General features: G+C 37.9%; 1 pseudogene; it reads left to right on the top strand.

Moving 5' to 3' along the window:
* Positions 1–19,649, top strand: part of LOC115305145 — a 38,928-nt pseudogene extending 19,279 nt beyond the window's left edge.
* The last annotated feature ends 3,570 nt before the right edge of the window (positions 19,650–23,219 follow it).

The raw sequence follows: 23,219 nt of genomic DNA on the forward strand, positions 1-23,219 counted from the left end.
TCTGCTTGAGCACCAAACCTCAGAGTGTTTTGCTAATTAGAGTCAGGAGCTGGCTGTCCTCCCAACCCTGTCCCTGAGACGTGACCACACCTGGTCAGGGAAAAGATAAGCAAGTAAAGTAGATACACCCTAATGCAACACATAACTTTCCCCTAAGCAATACGGATAACTGAACACCTCCTGGGCCTGAATGCCTTTGTGAGAGTCACTACTGCATAAAATGTATCTATCATCTTTGGGACCATGACCTTGAGTGCCTGTGGCTAAAATTGTAAAACTTATCCATTGGAAATCATTTACTGCCCTTTCTTGTCCTTGTACCTTTTGCCATAAATAATCTTTGAGAACCAGACAAGATGGAGATGCCTGCCAGATGGGCAGCCGTGCTTGTCTGGGGATCAGAATGAAGACGCAAGGCTCTCCCACTTTCTCTTTGGCCTGCACTGTCATCCTTCGGGGGACCCCTGGACCTGCTGGAGCTGGACTCCGGCATACTCTATCAAGTGAGAGCCTATGTCTGGTTTAGACACAAAAACAGCAGTCATAGGGTAAGAGTTGCTCTCATAATCCTAGCATCACTCATGACTTATATTGAATTGAGATACATAACTCAATTGAAGACACAAAGCCAGGGCATTCAACTCAGGACCGCTTTAAGGATGGCCAAGTCTCATACTCCTATCCTTAAATGTCCTGGTTGGGCCAGGACACTTAACGCAGGGCCACTTGAAAGAAGGCCAAGTTCCATTCTCCTACCCTAAATGTCACAGTCTGGGCCAGGACACTTAATGCAGGGCCATTTGAAAGAGGGCCAACTCCCATACTCCTGTCCTTAAATGTCATAGTCTGGGCCAGGACACTCACTCAGGGCCACTTTAAAAAGGGCCAAGTCCCACATTCCTGTCATTAAATGTCATAGTCTAGGCCAGGACACTCACTCAGAGCCACTTTATAAAGGGCCAAGTCCCCTACTCCTGTCCGTAAATGTTATGGTCTGGGCCAGGACACTCAACACAAAGCCACTTTAAGGAGGACCAAGTCCCATACTCCTGTCCTTAAATGTCAATTATAAAAACTTCTAACATAAGTTTATTAAGTTATGAGAAATTCAGTAGGACTCAACTACAAAGAAGCAGAGTTAAAAGATCATGTTTGCCATTGGGCATCAAATCAAACTGAAAGACTAATGATGACTAGTGGTGGTGATCATTGCTTAGACAACTGCTTATGGTGCTAACCCTGGCAGCAGATTCACAAAGACATGACGAACACCCCATTTGGCATTTGGATGCCATATACAAATACACCAGGAAAGTATGAAAGAGTTTATCACTTAACATATTGAGGCTTTCTGGGGTAAGGAAGAAAATTTTCCAGGATAGTCCAAAAGGAGACTGGCTGTACTTTCACAGGGAACAGAGCTGGGGCAAGGATACTTACACATGGGCCAGGGACTGCATACTTTGAACTTCCCACCACTGCTGAAAGAGAAAGTATCCTATATGAAGGGAAGTAGTAGGGCTTAAAAGGTGCTAGGAGGGGCGCCTGGGTGGCTCAGTCAGTTAAGCCTCTGGCTTCGGCTCAGGTCAGATCTCACATTCATGGGTTCGAGCCCCGCGTCAGGCTCTGTGCAGACAGCTAGCTTAGAGCCTGGAGCCTGCTTTCCGTTCTGTGTCTCTTTCTCTCTCTGCCCCTCCCCCTCTCGTGCTCTGTCTCTCTCTGTATCAAAAATAAATAAAACATTTTAAAAAAAAAGGTGCTAGGAATCAACTATTAAAAATGAAATCAGTACATACCACATTCCAAATGATTCCTCTGGTCTCTGATTATCATTCAATTTTCTTGTGAAAGGACATTATGGGAATATTAAATACCTTTGAGGAATAAGGTAGGTAAAAATAATACATGCCTCTATAACATTAATACCAATATACGACAAAAAATTAGAACTGAGGACCATTGGAAACAATCAATGATACTGAAGCTAAATTAGAATTGTGTGTGAAGGAGAGTATAACAATTTAGGTAATACTATGAATGATATACACATGTAATTAAAGTTTCAGTTCCTCTGTAAAGAATTATTTTATGGGTTGTACCAAGCTGCATATGATATTACCTTTCAGTGATTGTGTAATCAGATTTAATTATGAATAGCCTAATTTGTTTGCTTAAATTATCAAGCATTAAAATTGAATTTCAATAATTTAGTTCTGAATATGTATAAACATTAAGAGGAAAGAGCCGCTATTTATTTCACCACCAAGAAATTAAAGCCAGCTGAAATTCTAAATATCCAACAAATCCTACATTGGCCAAAATGACAGTATTCAAGATAGAAATAGAAACATACTTTTTACCTAAGACTTAGATATCAATTTAATAAACAGCCTAATAGTCCCCTCTCAGCATCTCAGATGTGCTTGAGTTATGCTCTGCTCTGAATAGCCTAAATAATGTGATCATTCCTAATTCTGTTACCAGCAATCTTATGTTCTAAATGCTATTTAGTGCAAATAATATTCTCTGAAAATAATGCATCACATTATTATCAGATATCCCTTTTTTTAGAGGAAAGTAAGTACTTAAGTTAATAAATGTTTGTATCTCAAAGTCTTTTTTGGGCTACACTGAGGGCAGTAGAAGGAAAAACTCATTATCTGCATATATTCTGTGATATCTACTATCATACTGTCATCTACATATGATTCTAAATAAATTTTGATAATATTCATTGCAATTTATTCTTTTCTCTTTAGTAGATACCCTTTTAAGTGTTGTTCTTCCTACAAAAGAGAAAGTAATAAAGGCAAAAGTTTAAAAACCTATGAGAAACAAAATATTGTAAACTATTTATTGAAATAAGATGCTTTTATTCTGAAAGGAGCTTAGGATATCTCAGTGCTAGAGAAGTTTCAGCATATACTTAGAAAATTAAATATCCAAGGTATAATTTAAGATATAGATTCATAAAGCTTTAGTCAAATAATTTGCTTAAGATCAACAGCTAATTAATTGCAAAATAGGACTTCAATCCTCAAAGCAGTAACTTTAAGATGCCATTATAATCAGAGACTAATGAGTATCAAACCTTGAAGACTAAATACACAATATCTATTTTAAAAATTAACAATTTAATTAGAAATGTGAATTTTTCCAAGCAACTGGTAATCAGCACAAAATTATGGAAAATAAGCTGATAGAGATAAAAGCTGCAGTACATTAAATATTGTCTGCTCAAGAAATACACTGGTAATAAAGCTATAAGGGAAATTTCATCTCTAAAAAATATCCTCAGTGTTCTGTGATAGGATTATTTTACTGAGTTTTCCAAAGTTTATGTCAAAAATCCCCTCTAATAAAATAATAAATACACATTTTACTTTGTTTTATATGGTTTCATGCTTGCCATGTATATTAGAAGGGAATATTTCGGGTTTCAATTACCAAAATATGTGACTAATAGTGGCTTGAAATAGAAAGAAATATACTGTTAAATTAAGGAGTATCATAGACATCTAGTCTAGTAGGTACTCAATGGTTAAACCATATATTCAAGGAACTGAGATCTTTATATGTTACTGCCCTATCATCCTTAACATATTTGCTTTTCTTCTTTTTTAAAAACTGTTTATTTTGAGAAAGACAGAGTACATGCAGAGACTGGGGAGGGGCAGAGAGAGAGGGAGACAGAATCCTAAGCAGGTTCTGTGCTGACAGAGATCATGGAGATCATGACCTAAGCAGAAATCAAGAATGGGATGCTTAACTGACTGAGCCACCCAGGTGCCCCTGGCTTTTCTTTTCCTTTTTTTTTTTCTTATTTATTCTGGGAACAGTGCAAACAGGAGGGGCAGACAGCAAAGGATGGAGGTTCTGAAGCAGGCTCTGCTGAGAGCAGCACGCCCCATGTGAGGCTTGAACTCACAAACCCTGAGATCATGACCTGAGCCGAAGTCGGATGCTCAACTGACTGGGCCACTCAGTTGCCCCTGGCTTTTCTTTTTTATGCTGTCCTTCAAGTTTACAAAATGGTGGCCACAATCCATGTGTGCATTCAAAGCAATAATAAAAGGATAGGAGTAGGGCACCTGGGTGGCTTAGTTGATTGAGCATGCAACTCTTGGTCTCAGCTCAAGTCATGATTTCACAGTTTGTGGATTTGAGCCCAGAATCAGGTTCTCATGCTGGGAGAGCAAAGCCTGCTTAGGATTTTCTCTCCCTCTCTCTCTCTTCCTCCCCTGCTTGCTCACACTCCCTTACTGTCTCAAAAATAATTAAATAGGGGCACCTGGGTGGCTCAGTCAGTTAAGCGTCTGGCTTCAGCCAAGGTCATGAACTCACAGTTTGTGGGTCTGAGCCCTGCGTCGGGCTCTGTGCCGACAGCTAGCTCAGAGCCTGGAGCCTGCTTCAGATTCTGTGTCTCCCTCTCTATCTGACCCTCCCCTGCTCGCACTCTCTCTCTCTCTCTCAAAAATAAATAAAAAGCATGAAATAGATAGATAGGTAGATAGATAGATAAACAAAAATAAAAAGGGGATGGGAAGGAGAAAAAGGGAGAAGGAAAAGTAGAGAGAGTGGAAAGGAGAGAAAGAAAGAGAATGAGAGAAAGGACCTCAATCTCCCTTAATTGGGGTATTTGATGTCTGGGACGTTCTGATGCATGTCACGATATCTCTGTTATTTGAGCAATTCCTTGGTGTGCATGTTGATGAGAAGAGCCTACCATAAAACCTAGATATTTGCTTTCTTAGATAACTTCATGACTGAGGTGAAAGTACTCATCCTAGACTCCAGTAATCAGATGCCTCTCTCACAGACACTGAATCAGGAACTGAAGAAACATGAACTGTATAAAATCCATGACTGTGGTGGCTGTGGCAACAACAAACCCTGTTTCTCAGACAGTGGTGGCAACGGTGCCAAGACGGGGACTTAGTAGAGGAAAGAAACAGTCTTCTCACTGAACTGACACCGTCACATCATTTTGGACGTGCTTCTGTTTGTTACTGAGTGCCCCTTGAGGAGTCCCTTTAAGCTAAATTGTTGCTTAACAGACAAACTCAAATCACAGGAGTTGAAAACAATAAGCATTTATTTTTGGGATTTGTACTTTAGGAATAGTCCCTATGTGGGACATGTTGAGTTTACGAGAGAGGAAAAGAGAGATGGTAGAATCATGCAATGCCTTTTAAAGCTATTTCTCAGAAGAGGTGTAAAAATATTCCATTTACATTCTAGTGTCCAAAGAAAGTCACAGAACCAAGCATGATGTTAGCATGTTAGCAGGATGGGAACCATGTGCTTGTTTTCATGTTTATATATATATTAAAAGATGGATTGAATGACATGCTACTTTTGGATTGCTTGGCACTTTACTCTTGCCACCTTACAGGGCTCCTTTTCTGGCTCTAATAAGGATACCCTATCTGCAACAGAATCCAGGATTCTGTAGTTCTCTAGTGTCACTTCCTTGTATTATTTTTAACACAATATGAGATAACATGTTAGGAAGTATTATAGTAAAATGCATTTACTCTGTCCATAAACAAGTATGTGTTATACTGGTGTTCTTTATTGTTTTTTCTTGTCTTCTAGTGAAGATTTCCAAGTAAAATGTTTTGGAGCATATAACTTTTTTTTTAATAAAACCATATTCCCATTAAAAAAAGATGGATTTTAAAGTATTTTTTGGCAAATACTGTGAACTATGAAATATCGGTAAACTGCTTTTCCGTAAGAGTTAGTTTATGTTACCTCCAACTTCATTGATTGATGACTGTCGTAACCCGCGCTCAGGGTCGCGTTACTTTACTGAGCCCCACATTGAGGCGCCAATTGTCGTAACCCCCGACCCGGTCCCGGTGCGCTCGTCCTAAACCCGCAGCCCCGGAACGCTCGTTCGCTCGTCATAGTTGTTTCCCGCGGGAGTCTTAACCCGCCGGACCCGGAACGCAAGTCCATGTGTCCATCCGCTTCCACTCTGGGCTGTGGGGGCACTCGTGGCCCCAAGTCCCGCATAGAGTGGGACCTGGGGTCCGCCTCTACCTCAGGTTAGGGCGGGGGGTCCTTCTCCTGAGGGAGGGAGAGAAAAAGGGGGCAGGAGAGGGAGACGCAGAGAGTAAAGACAGAACTCACGGTTTCTCGATCAGGCGAAAGAGAGAGAGTTTATTCAGAGAGAGAGTTTATTCAAAGAACTGTTCTTTATATAGTCTTCAGGGGGGGAAGACAAGGCGAGCTGACCTAGGCAGGCTACAGAGTCAAATGCATATCAAAGAAGCGCCCCGACTTTGCCTCAGCAATCTTGGGGGATGGAGAACTAACACTGAATACGGGTTTTGATCTTTTGTGTGCCTTGGCCACTCACGTCTAGCTCAGCAAGACAGTCACCAAAGTTATTTTGGCAATCTCCAGCCTCCAGATGCAAATCTTGTTTACTGGCTCACTCAACGGAGTGATAATCTTTGCCTGAGGCAGACAGAAAACTTGGTGGCCCCCGACAGATGACTACCCCTTTAGACGAAGACTAAGCCCTGACTTTGGTGCTCTGACTACACACAAATGAGAACAGAGAAAGAACCTAGCATGAGGACAAGAGAACAAGTTGGTAGAATCACTGGCCTGAAAACATTTTGCCATTCTTCAGTGAAACACAGTGGTTAAGAACTTGCCTTTGTGTTGGGAGCCGACCTCCATCACCCACCTGATGGCAAAGCCCAGGAGGCTGACAAGAGAAGACCGCCAAGTGGTTCTCTGGAAGTGAAACTACCAATATCCCTTCTTCTAATCAGTCAGCTTATTCAAATTTGTCAGTTCAAATTTGTCTTACTGGGTCTTTCCCTGTAACTTAGCAATCAGTTCATCATCAAGGGCGCTTTGAAGAAAGCATGCCCCTGTAGAAGGTTACAGAGGGCAGTTACCAAGAAAGCACACTCCAATTTCTCTAAAGAATAGGCTCTACCAGTTTCAGTTAGCCTTACCAGTTTCAGCTCAAACAATTGGAATAATAATATAAAAAATAACTAGCCCTCGAGTTTGTCAGACATCGAAATAGTAAGATTAATGATTAATTCTTTAAAGTAGAAAAGCAGTAACACAAGGAAATAACCAGAAAGTTTTCTCTTGGATAAATTCCCTGAGAACTTTCTGAGAGTAAAAACAATAGCTTGACACAAACATATAGAGTAGAAAGCTTGCTGAAAAATCAATAAACTGTCCAGATCGGTTCACCTGAGCTGTGTGTATTCCTTCGTGGCGATGCCACCCCTCCTTCGGGACACCCCTGGACCGGCAGGGGCGGGACTCCAGCACCTTTGGAACCATAATGCTTTGCTTAGGATGTTAACTTTTGTGCATATTACTTCCAATGACCTTGGAGAAGACACTAAACTGTGTCCAGATTTCACTGTCTGAAGAAAGGGAATAATGTACCCGCTTTCTCGGGCTGTCATTGGGATTAAATGGATCAACATATGGACATAGAACAGTATGGGAACCACAATGAACATTTAACTTTAGATATTATTACAATTATCGTTACTCTTAAACATAGCTGAAGAATTTTAGCCTTTATTTTATGAGATGTGATGGTGACCCAGGAAAATGCATAAAATAGCTCTCCTCATCAGAGTGAAACAAAAAGTCAGAGTAGGATAAGGTAAATGTGAGCCTGAGTAATTATGTTAAATCACATCTCAGAGAAGGTAATCCTGAGTTTATATTATGGCTGGTTCTATTCCTTATCAACCTCTCCAGGGGTTTGGTGATCCAATGAACCAGAAACACAGCATGGTACTCATGATAAGTTTCCACATAAATGGTTTGCTTTGAAATATCCTGTGACTGGATAAATTTGTTGGAAAAATTATTTCACTGGACAGAACTTAGTGCAACTTCATTTTAAAGGAGTGACTGATAAGATTGGAGGCACTCCTCCAATCTTGGCTGAAATATTGCCTTGCTACTGTATATATATGAGCCTGATTACAATACCAGTGAGGAAAATCTTATATCCTGAACCTTTCTACAGTCTGTGTGTCAACTACACTATGCACCAAAGTAATGACACTGCAAAGGGACTTAATGTTGTCAGTTAGGTCTAACATATTAAATTTTATTCAACACAAATATGACAGTTACAGAGAGAAAACAAGAAGGAAGGACTCTTGCTGTCATTAGGAATCCATTTATTTTTGTAATTTAACAATAAAATTTGGATTGGAGAGCTTCATGAGGTAAAGGACAAAGGTGGATGGTGGTCAGCACTTAGAGTTCCTAAATAGAAAAACTTCTGCTGGTTGCATCATTTAAAAAATAAAATATGGACAAAAAGGGAAAAATAAGCATTTTTTTCCATTTTTCTTCACTTTCACTGGGAGTGAAAAGATATTTCATTAACCAATAAAAGGGGGAAATCTAATGATCAAATAAGTTAGAAGGTTTAAAATTGGAAATTGCAGAAACATAGGAAGTACAAATGTAATACATTTATTCATAGCTATTATTACAGTTAGACTGCTAAATGAACTGTTGATTATGCAGTATGTATAATTTTAGAAAAGTAATATTATGAAAAATAACATTTGCATTTTTCTGACTTCTTATTTGGAAATTTCAGCTATTCCTGTGAATTATTTTTTTTTCCAAGCAGCTTCTTAGGTTTTAAGAGAAAGAAGACAAAAAAATAACATTAAGCAGAGAAAATGTCTATTTCAGGATATGTCTATTTAAGGATAGTTCACAAAGCTGTAATTATATTACATTAGTTTTTTTTATCATAAAAAAACTCTCAAATGCTTAAAAACGAGTCTTTAACCAAGCTAATTTCCAAGAGGCTACATTTTTGGAAATGGCCCAGCTCACATTGTCTTTGATGGTAAATAGGTAGGCCTTGCAACATCTATGAGAAGTCAAAGAGCATATATTGTTAATCTGTAACATGGATGAAAGTTCCTAATTAATTCAAAATATATATAAAAATGAAGATCCTTTTCAATTAAAAATTGATACATAAGGGGTTTGACATAAAATATAATAAGAAAGAGAGGGTTGAATTATCTAATGATTAATAAAAGCAATTAGGCACGATGCTAGATGCTTTAGATGTGTTCTATGACTCATGAGATTTCTATTAGGAAAGTAAAAAACCCTATTTTTACTTTTGGGAAAGCTCCTGTTCAGAGAGAGAAAGAAATTCTCCCTAGGTTATATGATTAGCAAAGGATAGAGATAGACTAGAATGCATTCATCATCATACATGGCATTAGAACTTCAATTCCAATGACAAAATCTACAGATACAGACTTTATGGATGAGAAAAACTAGTATCAAATAAATCAGATATTCCATGGATATGTGCTCCAAGTCAAGGTAGAGGAAAAGCAAACAGTCACTTGAATCCGAAGTTCCTTCCCTCCCAAAATGCATACTACATTAGATGTATGCAATAATATAGTCCAGTTGTAAGGTAAAGGTCGATCATCATAGTTCATTTTAGATGGACATACAGCATCTATATCTATAGCTATACTTAATACTTAAAAATAGGAAAGGGGAAAGGATTAATGAAAGCACATTTTATATTTTAAATGTATTTAAATTTATTTTAACAGCTTTATTGAAGTATGATTGATATAGAAAAACTACATATTTAATATATATAATTTAATGAGTCTGTTCATATCTAAACACCTGTGATACCATCACAATGAGGTGACAGAGATGTTCAACAATTCCCAGAGTTTCCTGGAGGAGAGGGTAAGGACACTTAACATGAGATCTATCCTCTCAGAAGATTTCAAAATGCACTGTTAAATATAGGCACTATGATGTACATATCTTTAGAATGTATTCAACTAGTATAACTAAAACTTTATACCCTTTGAATAATAATTTTCCATTTTCCCCAGTGCCCCCCGCCAGCCTCTGGCAACCACTACTGTATTCTTTGCTTTTTAAATTTGACTCTTTTAGAGACCTCATCCAAGTGGTATCATACAATATTTAAAATACAATACTTTAAGTATTAATTCTTGCCTATGGAGAATGCTATTATTCTTCAATGACTGCTGTTCTTATATCCAGCTTAAAGTTTACAATTTTCAAAGTTTAGATGTGGTAAAATTACATTAAGATATACCTCAGTTAATGGAGTACTCAATCTGGAAGATTCAAATACTTTCAAGATAATAGTTTTCAACAAGCACATTATTTTTTTTAACCTTACAAATGACACACGAACCATTCTTGTGAAAACTTCAAACAGTACCAGCCAAGCCAATTACTCCTTACTCTTCTCTCTACACCATATTCCTCAGTATAATGACTGTTGGAGTGCCTCGGTGGCTCAGTTGGTTAAGCATCTGACTTCGGCTCAGGTCATGATTTCATGGCTTGTGAGTTCAAGCCCCATGTCAGACTCTGTGCTGACAGCTCAGAGCCTGGAACCTACTTTGGATTCTGTGTGTCCCTCTCTCTCTGCCCTTCCTCTGCTTGTACCCTGTCTCTCTCTCTCTCAAAAATAAAAAGCATTTAAAAATTTTAAAAATATAGTAATGACTATTATTTATACTATTATTATTTTAGTATATTTCTCCCAGAATCTATGTTTATTATATGTGTGAATACATGAGATATATGTATATGCATATATATATATATATACACATAATCATAAGTACACACATAGGTAACTGTATGCACATAACATATACATTAACTATTTATGTACACATACAATTTTTGCTGAGGTTTTTGAGAGCTGAAATGAAATAACATTGTATGTATTTTACCATCAGCCTTTCACTCAGGATAGAGATTTTCTATGCCAACTACATAGATCTATCTTATTCATTTAATGGATGCATCACATTTAAGTTGTTAAAGGTTTTCACTATTACAAAATAATTTACGGAATAATTCTATAGATCAGAATCCTGAAACTGAAATTATTTGCTATGTAACTAATGAGTATCATGCAAAATATCATAGGTACACTGAAAACCAAAACTGATTACGAGTTTCCATTCACTAAAATTAATCAATGTGGGGGTACCTGGGTGGCTCAGTCAGTTAAGCATTCGACTTCAGCTCAGGTCATGATCTCGTGATCCATGAGTCAAGCTCCGCATCAGGCTCTGTGCTGACAGATCCTAGAGACTGCTTCTTAGAACTGAGAATATTTCTCACCCAAATTATCACTTATCTTTTAACTCCGTGTTTGTTGTTTAAATTCCCTACCTTTTTGATATAGTACTGACTTGAGTGCACTTGGCTCACTATCTGCAGAGTTGGTAGCAAATGCACTTTCCTTTAAGTCTATTTCAGACATTCCTGGTTAGTATGCATCCCTACATTCTATCTATATTATAAGTGACGTATTTATACTAGTTTGTCAAATCAATCAATGTAAAATTCATAGGGTAGCTATTTTAACACCCTAGTTAAATCATTTGGTCATCTTCATCCTTATAACGATTTCTCTCAGTATGTGAACTCCAAGCTAATCACTAAAGACCAGGAATATTGATAGAAGACTCTGAGTCTCCAGCTACTAAGGATGACTCATATTTACCTTCTTAATCTCAATTTATTTATAATTTCCTCTAGAGTAAAAGACTTTCAAGAGAATTTTTTAAAACTTAACCAACAGGTGGCAGGATGGGGAAATGCTGCCATGAAAGTACAGACATCACATAACCATATCTAATGAAAAGGAGTTTATTTTGCAATCTCCTTGCATCATTTCAGATGATGTTACTAGGTTAACCTTCATGAATCACTGTTTTTTTCATGCTACCCACTTCTAAGATTGTAATAGTTCTCTGTTGCCTATAGGTCATTGGAAGACATACTGAATTCAAGGCTCTGTATAATCTGGTCCTACTCTACCTGTCTCTTCTCATTTCTCATTCTTCACTCCCTCTTGACTCAATAATGAATCTTGCATGCCATCTAAGCTTGCTCTGTGTGAACTGGTCATTTGCATTTTCAACTCTAAGGTCTTGAGCAAAGAAGTTAAAATAACATACTGCATTTGTTAAGACGCAGACTTTATATTAAAGGTAATGAGGGGTACTAAGAAGTTCATCTCTTATCAAGAGGAGGAAGATACATCTTAAAAAGATTTATATAACACCTTTTATTTATTTTGATTCTCTTTTAGCAGTGAATGAAACATAGTCAATTTAAAAAGTTATGCTCAATAGTTAAATTAACAATATCAAAAAAACGTTTTTATTAGATATCAGAAATCCAGACCAGAAAAGGCAAAATACAAACATGAACTTCTAGATCTTTTTCTTAGCATGTCCTTCTTTCTGGGCATTTATATTTCATTTATTAAGAATTTTTTAATCTTTATTTATTTTTCAGAGAGAGAGAGAGACAGAGTGCGAGCAGGAGAGGGGCAAAGAGAGGGAGACACAGAATCTGAAGCAGGGTCCAGGCTCTGGGCTGTCAGCACAGTGCCCTATACAGGGCTCAAACTCATGAAACACGAATTCATGATCTGAACCAAAGTCAAATGCTGAACCGACCAAGCCATGCAGGCGTCCCTATATTTCAGTTATAGAAATAATTTTCTGGACTATAATTTATTGAAAGGTAGAATATAGCACAAAAAATTCATTAGCAATAATGAGAACTAAAGTTTTTAAAATTCTAATTTATGTGAACATATTCAATAATTTTCTGAGTTTTTATATTGAACATTCTAATAATATAGATAAAAATAGGATACAATAACTTATTCAGATTAATTAAATTTTAATGTGTCTTAATATGAATGTGTGTCTAATGGATTTGGTTTATACTATTAGAATTCTGGTTTAGATGAATTACATCGAATAATGCCTCTGTGTGAACATTAAAGGTTCTATAAATGTCTGGGGAAAACTTGTACTTATGTTTTATTTTACTAAGAAGTGAAATATACATTTTGAATGATTGGAGCACTATTCATTATTTTCTATTTCTGTCTTTCTATTATGCCAATAATTTGGGGTTCTAAATTTGGTTTAATCTCCATTACACCTCCAAGAAGTTTCAGGCCAAAAAACTAGAAATAGAAGCTTGAACACATATGAGTGAGTTTTGATAGAATGTTCCTAAGAGTTAAGTGCATTGAGAGAACTAGCCAAGACTATGACAGTAAGGTAAGTATATAAAACACGCAGATAACCAAATCCACCAAATTTCCCCCTTTGGTCAAGTACATGATCATGAGAAAATAAAAATGTTAAATTACCTCCCAAGTCCATTTAGAATCTGTCATAAAAATAACATTAAGGATCATAAATAAAATTTAAAAGTTACAAATGATTTATCTACCCATGTTTATATGTTCTCTTGCTTGGTAATTGTGTAAACACTTCATTTGAGAATTGAACTCCCTAAACACTGTCCTTGAATGCTTTCATGTGGTTCTCTGTTGCCTATGGGCACACTACTCAACTTCTGACCATTCTGACTTTGAACACTGAGTTTCTTTTCTTGTTGCCTTCTCTGCTTGATTCACAGCAAGCATAACAGATATTCATATAAACAAAATAATGAGATAATTGTCTCTTCCACAATTCTGGATGTCACATATGTATACATTTTCTTAAGTGAAAACTTGACATTGCTAAATCTTGACACTGTGTCTTGTCTTTCTCAGTCTGAACCTTGGTTCCTCTATAAGACTATTATCTCCCACTTTTGAAAAATTCTTATTTGTGGTCTAATGACAGCACCCACTCCCTCTTACTGTTCTTTGTCAGGAATCTTGAGATAAAGGTTTACAATTTCTTCTTGAAGACTAGGTATATATTTCATCACTTTTTGTAAAACACCTATAAAGAGACACATTTGTCTCATGGTATCAGAAAATGAGCACGTGGTAGTTAGTATGTATGATATTGCTATAGTATTCAAGAAGGAAAAGATCACATTTCAGAATCTGAGATGAAGCTACTACTGAAGTTTTACCTATGAACCATAACTTATGAATTTAGCTCTTAGGAGATGTTACTTTATTCTATTAAATTATCTATCTGCACTAAAAATATGTGACCATGGGAAAATATGTGAATAATATTATTAGAATTATCTATGGTTTAATATTTGATCATTTATTTATACCAATGCTTTATGTTCAGGAAAAAACATAGGACACAATTTTTGTCAATAAGGGTCTTCTATTCTAGAATGGAGAGGCAGACATAAAAGTTAAAACTTCACAAAAAATTGTGTTTCTTATTAATAAATTATTTTATAAAGCATTACAATAACACATAATAGTATCAGCTTTGGGATATACATATATTACAAAAGAATTATATATACATATATATATTCTTTATTCTTCTCTTTAAACTTTATCATTTAATTGGAGTTACACTACACCTATATGTCAATCTGAAAAAAATTACTTTCTCTATAATAATGCTTCTTTACAATTATTTAAGTCTACTTTTGATCTTAAATAGGAACATAACATAGATACTTCCAATATTCATGGAGTCAAGAAATTTACCCTCCTTTGCTGAAGATATTACTTGAGGATAAGCTCTAACACAATGAGAGTGCTGGAGAAATTACAGGAAGATTCCCATAAGAGAGGCATATAGGCTAAGCAGGGTTGGGGGTTGAAGATTAGCCTTGGAAGAACGGAGAGGTATGTAAAGAACTATAAAGCAATAGCTTCAGCTGATACATGGGGCATGAGATGGAATCAAAGATGAGGCTCTGGATACCAGCTTTGGCCAAATCACAGAAGACTTTATATGCTTCACTAAGAAATTTCAGTTTTATCCTATGGATAATGAAATTGACTATCAAATAAAAACACACATTTAATAAGAACTAGTATGTATTAGAGATGAGACAGGGAAATCTAAGTAGGAAATTGGGTAGATATATAAGTTAAACAAGATGAATGACGAATCTAATTCACTGTAAGACATAGGAATCACAGGGAAATACAGGTTGATCAAACACATGGTTTGACACTAAGTTCTAGGCACTGAGAGAAGAAACTATTCTGACTGGCAATGCATATTTACATGGATTTTTGAGGACTGAGTGGTATTAGTTCCCTTCCTTCAGGCAGGATATGACAGGAGGAAAGGAATGAATGACTTAAAAGGTCTGAGACAGTTAATCAATCAAATAGTATAAAACTGAAATACATATAGTGGCAAAACACAATATTATTATCAGAATTTTAGTAAAACCAAGAAAAGCTGTATGACTTAACAGTAAAAATTGTCCCCTTTGCTTTTTGCTTAATGACATAAAAATCAAAATTACTTCCTCTCCTCCTTACTGATTATTAAAATTACTTAGACATTAAAAATAAGAGCCATAGTTACACATTATGAATAAATAGCTCACTAACACCAAACATGTAATTTTGGGGTGCCCGGGAGGCTTAGTCAATAAACAACTGACTTTTGATTTCAGCTCAGGTCATCATCTCATGGTCATGAGATCAAACCCCAACCATGTCCTTCTTGGGATTTGTTCTCTCTATCTCTCTGCTCCTCCCCTACTTGTGTTCTCTCTCTCTGTTTCTCAAATAAACTTTAAAAAATCAATTTTAATGCATAAATTAAACTAGTTTCAAACTTAAATCAGTGTTGATGTGTATTTTCTCACAAAACAGTTTCTCAATCATAAAGATAACTATCTGCAAAAATACGTACAATAAGCATAACAAACAGAGGCAAGGTTACTCATCCTCATTTTGATTTTCAGTAGCCTCGACACAAATATTGTTTTGTTTATCCACCTATTCTTAGTATTTAGTTTATCTTTCCCAAAGTAGAAGGTTAACAAGGATGACAGCACAGATGGTGCCTTTTTCTTCTTCACGAGTCAAAGTGATGAGCCTTAGAAAAGACTGTCACATGCGTCCTCTCACTTGTTTGGTCCCTTCTGTGCCCCCATCTGCACAGAGCTGCTCTGATGACTTGTACTTCCCTGACCTCATGAAAACTGGACTTTCAGGATCAGCTCAGAAAATGATCAAATTACTGGCTTACATTTTCTTTTTAATTGTGTATATATATACACATATATATAAGCAAATCAACTTTATGATTCAAGTTCAAAATATGCTACATACTTTTTAAACTTAAATTTCAAATACTTTTAACTTTCATGATTTGTAGCTACTTTAATGCAAAATCTAATGCACTTTTTGAATCAACACATAATATCTTTCTCCCCTTACTTTACTGAGAGATGCCATATAACATAGTGTAAGTTTAAGGCATACAGCCTGTTGATTTGATACACTTTTATACGGCAATGTGATTACTACCATACCATTTGCTAATCATCCATCACCTCACATAATTATCATTTCTTTTTTGTAGTGAGAGCAAGACTTAAGATTTACTCTCTTGGCAACTTTCAAATGTATGATATATAATTGTTAATGATAATCACCATGCTATGCATAAGCTCTCCAGAGCTTACTCATCTTCTAACTGTAAGATGGTACCATTTGGCCAACACATCCTCATTTCTTCCCATCCCCCAGACCTTAATAACCCTATTCTACTCCGTTTCTATGAGTTTGGTTTTTCTAGATTTCACATATAAGTGATATCATATTTTATTTGTCTTTCTTTGCCTGAGTTTATTTCACTTAGCATAATGCCCTCAAGATCTGTCCATGTCACAAGTGGCAGGATTTCCTTCTTTCTCATGGCTGAACAACTTTCCAATGTTGTGTGTGTGTGTGTATACTACATATATATTATATATATATACACACTTATATGTATATACATATTATATATTGTATGTGTTATATGCATATTATACATGTATTACATGCAGAATATATGTACGTATATACTTACACATAGCACATCTCTATTATCAAGCTAAGAAAATAAGCACCAAACCAACAAAGTACAATTTGAAATGAAAACAATCTTCCTTTTCCCTATGCTGCTGAATAAATGTAGACACTATTACATCAGTGTCAATTCTACTCCTCCAGGTGAGTACTGTTTGTCATTATTTTTTCAAAACTTTTCTATAATGCAGTATTTCTGGTGAGATTGAAGAGTTGTGTATTTTTCACAGCCTCAATAGTCTGTTCTCATTTAAACCCGAAGTAGACAGACATTTTACTCTGTTCTTAACTCTGAATGAATCACATATTCCTTCTTTTCCCAAACTGCCAATCTATATCTCTCTTTATCCTTCAAGTAAATGCCTTCAAATATATGCAGATCTGCCTTGGTCCTGATTGTAAAAATGAACAAAAGTAAATGAATAAAGAACTTTGACTAGAACTCTAATTATTGTTTTATTCTTTCCTCTGTTCTTTTTAAAATGTGGATTTCAAAATGTTTGTCTGTTGATGATAGCCTCTAAATATTTGTAATTCATTGTCTTTCTCTTGTCTTTCATTCTGGTACTATATTTACCATTTAGCTTAAATCATTTACTTCAGGGTAAACTGGGCATGTAATTCAGCATCATTCAGGTCTAAATTATGATAGACATAATTATTCCCACACAGCCTCTGTTAAGCCCGAGTTCTAGACTGTGTTTTACCAAGATTGACTGTTGACTAGAGGACTGTGACCAGGAAACTAAGCCAACTGAAGATTATTTTTAGATTAGGTAGAAACCGATGAAGTGGCTAGAACCAAAAGACAAGCTAGTCCATGAATTTAAAAATAGGGCCTGGACCAATTTGTGAGGTTTTTATGACTGATTTTCTCCAGAATGCATGGAGACAATAGGCCCCTTTTATGACCAAAAAAATGAAAAGACACTCAGAAAGAAGCAGAAAATCATATGAGCAATATATAGACCTTAAGGTTCAGATCATTTTGGCTAGAGTTTCCTTACGTCTTAGTGATGGTCAGGTTATCAACAAACATATGCAGGAAGGTGAACACAGCAATATTGAGCAATCTAGTTTTTTGAAAAAAAAAAGAGCAAATATGCTATTTTTTTATAAATGTAACTGAATGTGATTGTGACTACAGGAAAAAACACCAAGTATCAGACACAGTGGACATTGACTTTGCCCCTAATTATCACGTGAGAAGAGTTTTATCTTGCAGCAGCAACTCACGCTCTAAATTCAGAGGGTGTGGAAGTTTAGGTAAATTTTAATAACAGGACTAAGTTTTCATTCTGATAATTTTTAGAGTTACCTTCTACTTATGGTAAGTTAAGTCAGTGTTCTCTTTATAGCAGGGTGATGTATAAGTTGGATTTAGGGGCCAAATTTTGAGGTTTGGTGGGGTTAAGTCATTACAGAACTAGAAAGAAGATTCTCCCGCAAACTGGAAATCGGTCACAAAGTAGCAGGACTCCGTGCAAATGCTTCTTGCCCGCTGCAGCAAACTTACCGGTAAGGTGGTAGAGGGTCCTTTGGCAAGCTGTAACCAGAGCTCTGGAAATGGGGGCCACATGATACAGCTGGAGATTTCCATTTATAGATTCACTTAGGAAGAGTGACCATAACCAGCCATGACCATTTAGATATTGGAAGACAGGTCCCTTCCCTATATCCTCAAGGTTGGATCCGTTTCACCAACTGTGGTCACTAGCTACCAAGTGGTAATGTCAGGAGTCTGGGAGGCAGTGAAGAAGCTAGAAGGCTGGGATACCCTCAGGCAGCAGCTTTTCAAGTATACAAATCTAGGGGCTCCTGGGCGGTTCAGTCTGTGAAGTCCGGACTTGGCCTCAGGTCATGATCTCAGGACTGGAGAGTACAAGCCCCACATTGGGGCTGTCAGTGTGGAGCTGCCCGGGATCCCCTGTTGTCCACCCCTCCTCTCCCTGCTCCTTCCCAGGGCCGGCACTCCATCTCTCTCAAAAATAAATATTAAAAAAGAAAGAAAGAAAAAGAATATACAAATAATATACAGTCTTGTGGGGGCCTTAAGAGTTAGCCCTGCGTGGCCCTAGAGCCAGCCATCAAAGAGCAGGCCACGCACCAGAAAGCCCCAGAGACTCGGCACCAAGAGTAAAACTTCGGGCCACACACTAAACTGGGGGCCAGATGCAATCCAGGGCTGGAGGTAAAACGGGGGTCCAGATGCAAACCAAGACTCCTAACGCAAACCCGGGGCCTCAGAAGCAAAACCGGGGCCCAGACAAATCCCAGAGATGCAAGCTGAGAGTCCAGAGAAAAACAACCCCGACACCAAACAGGTGCGCCGCGCCAGAATCCTGCAGGGGACACAGCCCTGGTGCAGGTACAACAAGGACAACTTGAACTGAGCCCAGGCCAGGCCAGCAGACGCCGCCCCATCTCAGCTGTCGGTCCACGGGCTAACCTCTCTGTGTGGGCGTTGGGGTCGACGCGAGGGAGGGTTTGCAAGCTAGAGGTTCGCAAACCTCCCTCAGGAGCATATCTTAAAACCTTGGATGCCAGCCGTGGCTACAAAGCCTCCTCCCTTGGGGTCTCAGATCCCTCCCCTCCAGCCCAAGGCCCAGGCGACCCTGGCTGGCTCTCCTACCTGCTTCCAGCGGCCCTCAGCCGGGCGCAGGTACTCCAGATGCCCTCGTCCCGCGTGGAGCAGAGGCCTCACGCGTCTCAGAGAGGGGGCTCTAGGTTCCCCTGCATCTCCGTCTTGAGCTGGGAATGTGCACCAAGTGGGTCATGGCCCCTGGCCAGTGTGTGAGCCGACCTGTAGGAAGGGTGGCGGTGACCAGACTCCCTTCCTCTCCAGCAATGGCCACTGGGGAATGCTGGCCTGCTCCTGCTCCGGATGAGCAGACTGTCCTCTCTCACATTATATGGCTCCCACCTGCTCCTGTAGATGAGTTAATAAACCAGGAACCAAACACCTGACTGAGCTTGAGCTCTAAAGTGGAGGCGGGCCTGGGGCGGATTGTGTTTCCGCCCAGAAACCAAGGGCTGGCATCGCTGTCCACGTCTAGGGAGAAATAATCCCGAGGGAGGGGAATGTCTCGCTGAAAAGTTGATGGATGATATGATCACAATATCATAGTTTGATCAAATGAAAACTGTAACTTGCAATAGAAAATGAATCTTTTCCTGAAGGGTTTTAGATTATCCAAAGAATATTTTTTATCTAGATTTCTTATAATGGGGACCACTACTTCTGTTTATTGGTAATAGAGCAGTACTCATCTAGTAAGGACCATCAGGATCTTAGCTAGTGGAAAGCAGGGTCTGGCTGCTTTTCCACAGGTGTATCTACAGGTAGGCATACTACCAATAAACAAATCGGTGACTGATTTGGGTATTTACTATGGGCCAGTGTCTGTACGTAACAAATATCCCCACCCCTGTACATCCCCACAGCTGCCTAGGAAGTAGATGTTGGCCTGCATTTAAAATTATGAGGTGGGGGAAGGCAGTTATTTCTCTTACACCATTTTTCATCTCTGGCATTTTTTAGTCTTTCTTAGGATTTCCATCTTTCTGCTTACATTGCCCATATATTTTTACAGTGCTCTTGTTATTCATTAGAGACTTAGCATATTAATCATAGGTGTTTTGAATTTCCACTTGATAATTCCAACATTCCTGCTGTGTCTAGTTCAGATGCCTTTTCTGTGTCTTTAAATTGTGTGTGTGTGTGTGTGTGTGTGTGTGTGTGTGTGTTTTGGTCTTTGGGAAAGTCTTGTCATTTTTTCTTGATAGCCAATATGATGCACTGAATAAAAACAATTGTGATAAACAGATCTTGATGGTGTAGGGAAGAGGAAGCATATCATAGTCCTATGAGTATGTTCCCCAGTCTTCTAATGAGCCTGTGCCTCTGGACTGTGAATTTTACAAGTGTTTCTCAGAGTTTCTCTCACCCCTTATGTGCGAGAAGATTAGAGTGGTCTGGATTTCCCTTATCCTTTACAGCTGGCTAGAGTTGGGGATTCCCCTCCCCAGGTCAGTTAGGCTCTGATAATACCTCCGCAGGTTAGCTCTGGCTGACTAGCTTCTGCTGAGGTCAGACCCTATTAAAAATAGAGTGCTCTGGTGTATTTCAAATGTTTTCTTTCTCCATCCCTCTGCTGAAAGCAGGAAGGGATTTTCCCTGATATTTACTGTGAGAACTTGATCAAGCTCCTAAAGGTAAATCTTACGGTTTTGTGGGTGCCAACCCCTCCAACCCCACTGGGTTTCCCTGGAGTTTTTAGCTTTCAGAGCTCTCCACACTGAGCTTCCAGCAATTCATGGATTACAGTTCAGGTTTTCCTACTCAGGCACTGATTCTTGAAGCCGTTTCTGCTTGTGAGTTAGCTTTTGCTAGCCTGGACTCCCTTAACTCACCTGTCTCTTCAATCTAGTGATTTACGCTATGTCTTCTCCTCTCCTATGAAATCAAGAAGAGGTGTTGATTTTTCAGTCCATTCAGCTTTTTTCTTGTCGTTAGATTAAAATTGTGACTTTCAAGGTCCTTACCTGCAGAACTGAAAACCCAATTTCCATTTGTTTCTGATTATTTTGTTCACAAAAGTATAATCATATTTGGTTGGGATTGATTCATAGGTTCAAATACTGTCAGCTGTGGTGGCAGAATTCTAAAGATGCCACCCAACTTCCTGGGTTTAGTTATTCCATAACTAACACTAACCAAGGCACTGCTGTAAAGGAACTTTGCCAATCTAATGATGATGAAGAGATTATATTGGATTACATGAGTGGATCCTGTCTAGTCACTTGAATCCATAAAAGCAGAGTACTTTCTCAGACAGGGGTCAGGGAGGAAAGGTAGCAGGAGACATGACAGAAGGGGAGTCAGAGATGTCACTGTGAGAAGGACCAGACATGCTGCTGCTGACTTGCAGATGGAGGAACGGGACCAGGAGCTAATGAAGAGAAGTGGCCTCTAGACACTCAGAATGACCTCTCGCCAAAAGCCAGCAAGTAAATGGGACCTCAGTCCTACAACCATATGGAACTGAGGCCTGCCAAGAATCTGAATGACCTCACAAGTATATTCATCTGCAGATCCTACATAAAAGTAATTTTTAAAATGATGACAAACTGATTTCTGATTTGTGAAATCCAGGTAATAGAACTGAGCTGCACGTACTTAGACTTCTGATCCACAGAATGGTGAGAAAATAAATTTGTGTTGTTTTAAGCCACTAAATTTGTGGTAATTTATTATGACAGCAATAGAAATCTAATACATCAGATTTATTTCTCTTTTATAAATTTCCCCATCAGCCTTTCACCAAATGCTTTTAGCATTCACTATTGATCATTTCCCAGATCCATTATTTCATTAGAGACTGCAAAATAGTAATTTAATAATTCTATCATTCTTCCTGCATTTATTACCTATGTTTTTCCTTTTGAAGAAGATTTTGCCTTATTAACTATTGATTATCCAACAGTATAAGCTGGGCAAAACCAATGGCTCTCCTTTCACTTTATTTACCACTTTTAAGATAGTGTTTTAGTTGGTGCCTAAATTTATTTGAATATCCTTATGAATTCTAGATTTATATGTATTTCATACATTTGGATTGCTGCATTAAAAATTATCCAGTCTTTGTCAATTGCAAACTGTCTCGTTTCTTTGGACATGAATTGGTTACTTTACATATCATCCTTTTTTCTTTCTGGAACTGCAAGATAGTTTTAAGTTATCTTTGCATATTTTCTTTTCCAGGCCTGGAATTTACTCTGATTCCATGCCCCCCTCCAACCCTGAACTCCCTTATTTATTTGTAGGAAATGGTATTTAGAGATTGTCATCTGGGTGATAGGTGAGCTTGTTGCAACTGAGTTGTTATTGCTTCTTGGACTTTAAACTGCACAGGGCAGAGAAATGCTATTCTATTAAAAACAGTCATGAGTTCCTACTGGTATTTCCATTTCAAATAGAAGACTACAGATGTTTTATTATTTTTACTTATTTTGACTTAATTTAAAAACATCAACATAAATAGCTACTATTTTTTTAATTTTTTAATGTTTACCTTAGAGAGAGAGAGAGAGAGAGAGAGAGAGAGACAGAGTGCAAGTAGGGGAGGGGCAGAGAAAGAGGGAGATACAGAATCCAAAGCAGGCTGCAGGCTTCCAGCTGTCAGCACAGAGCTCGATGTGGGGTTCAAACCCACAAACCACAAGATTACGACCTGAGCTGAAGCTGGATGCTTAACTGACAGTCACTCAAGCACCCCTCAACATATTTACTATATCTTACAATATATACATTATAGCTCCAAATATATATGTATATACAAATGTAACCAATAAAAATAAAAATATT

This window comes from Suricata suricatta, chromosome 10 (assembly GCF_006229205.1).
Source record: "Suricata suricatta isolate VVHF042 chromosome 10, meerkat_22Aug2017_6uvM2_HiC, whole genome shotgun sequence".
In the NCBI taxonomy this organism is placed as follows: Eukaryota; Metazoa; Chordata; class Mammalia; order Carnivora; family Herpestidae; genus Suricata; species Suricata suricatta.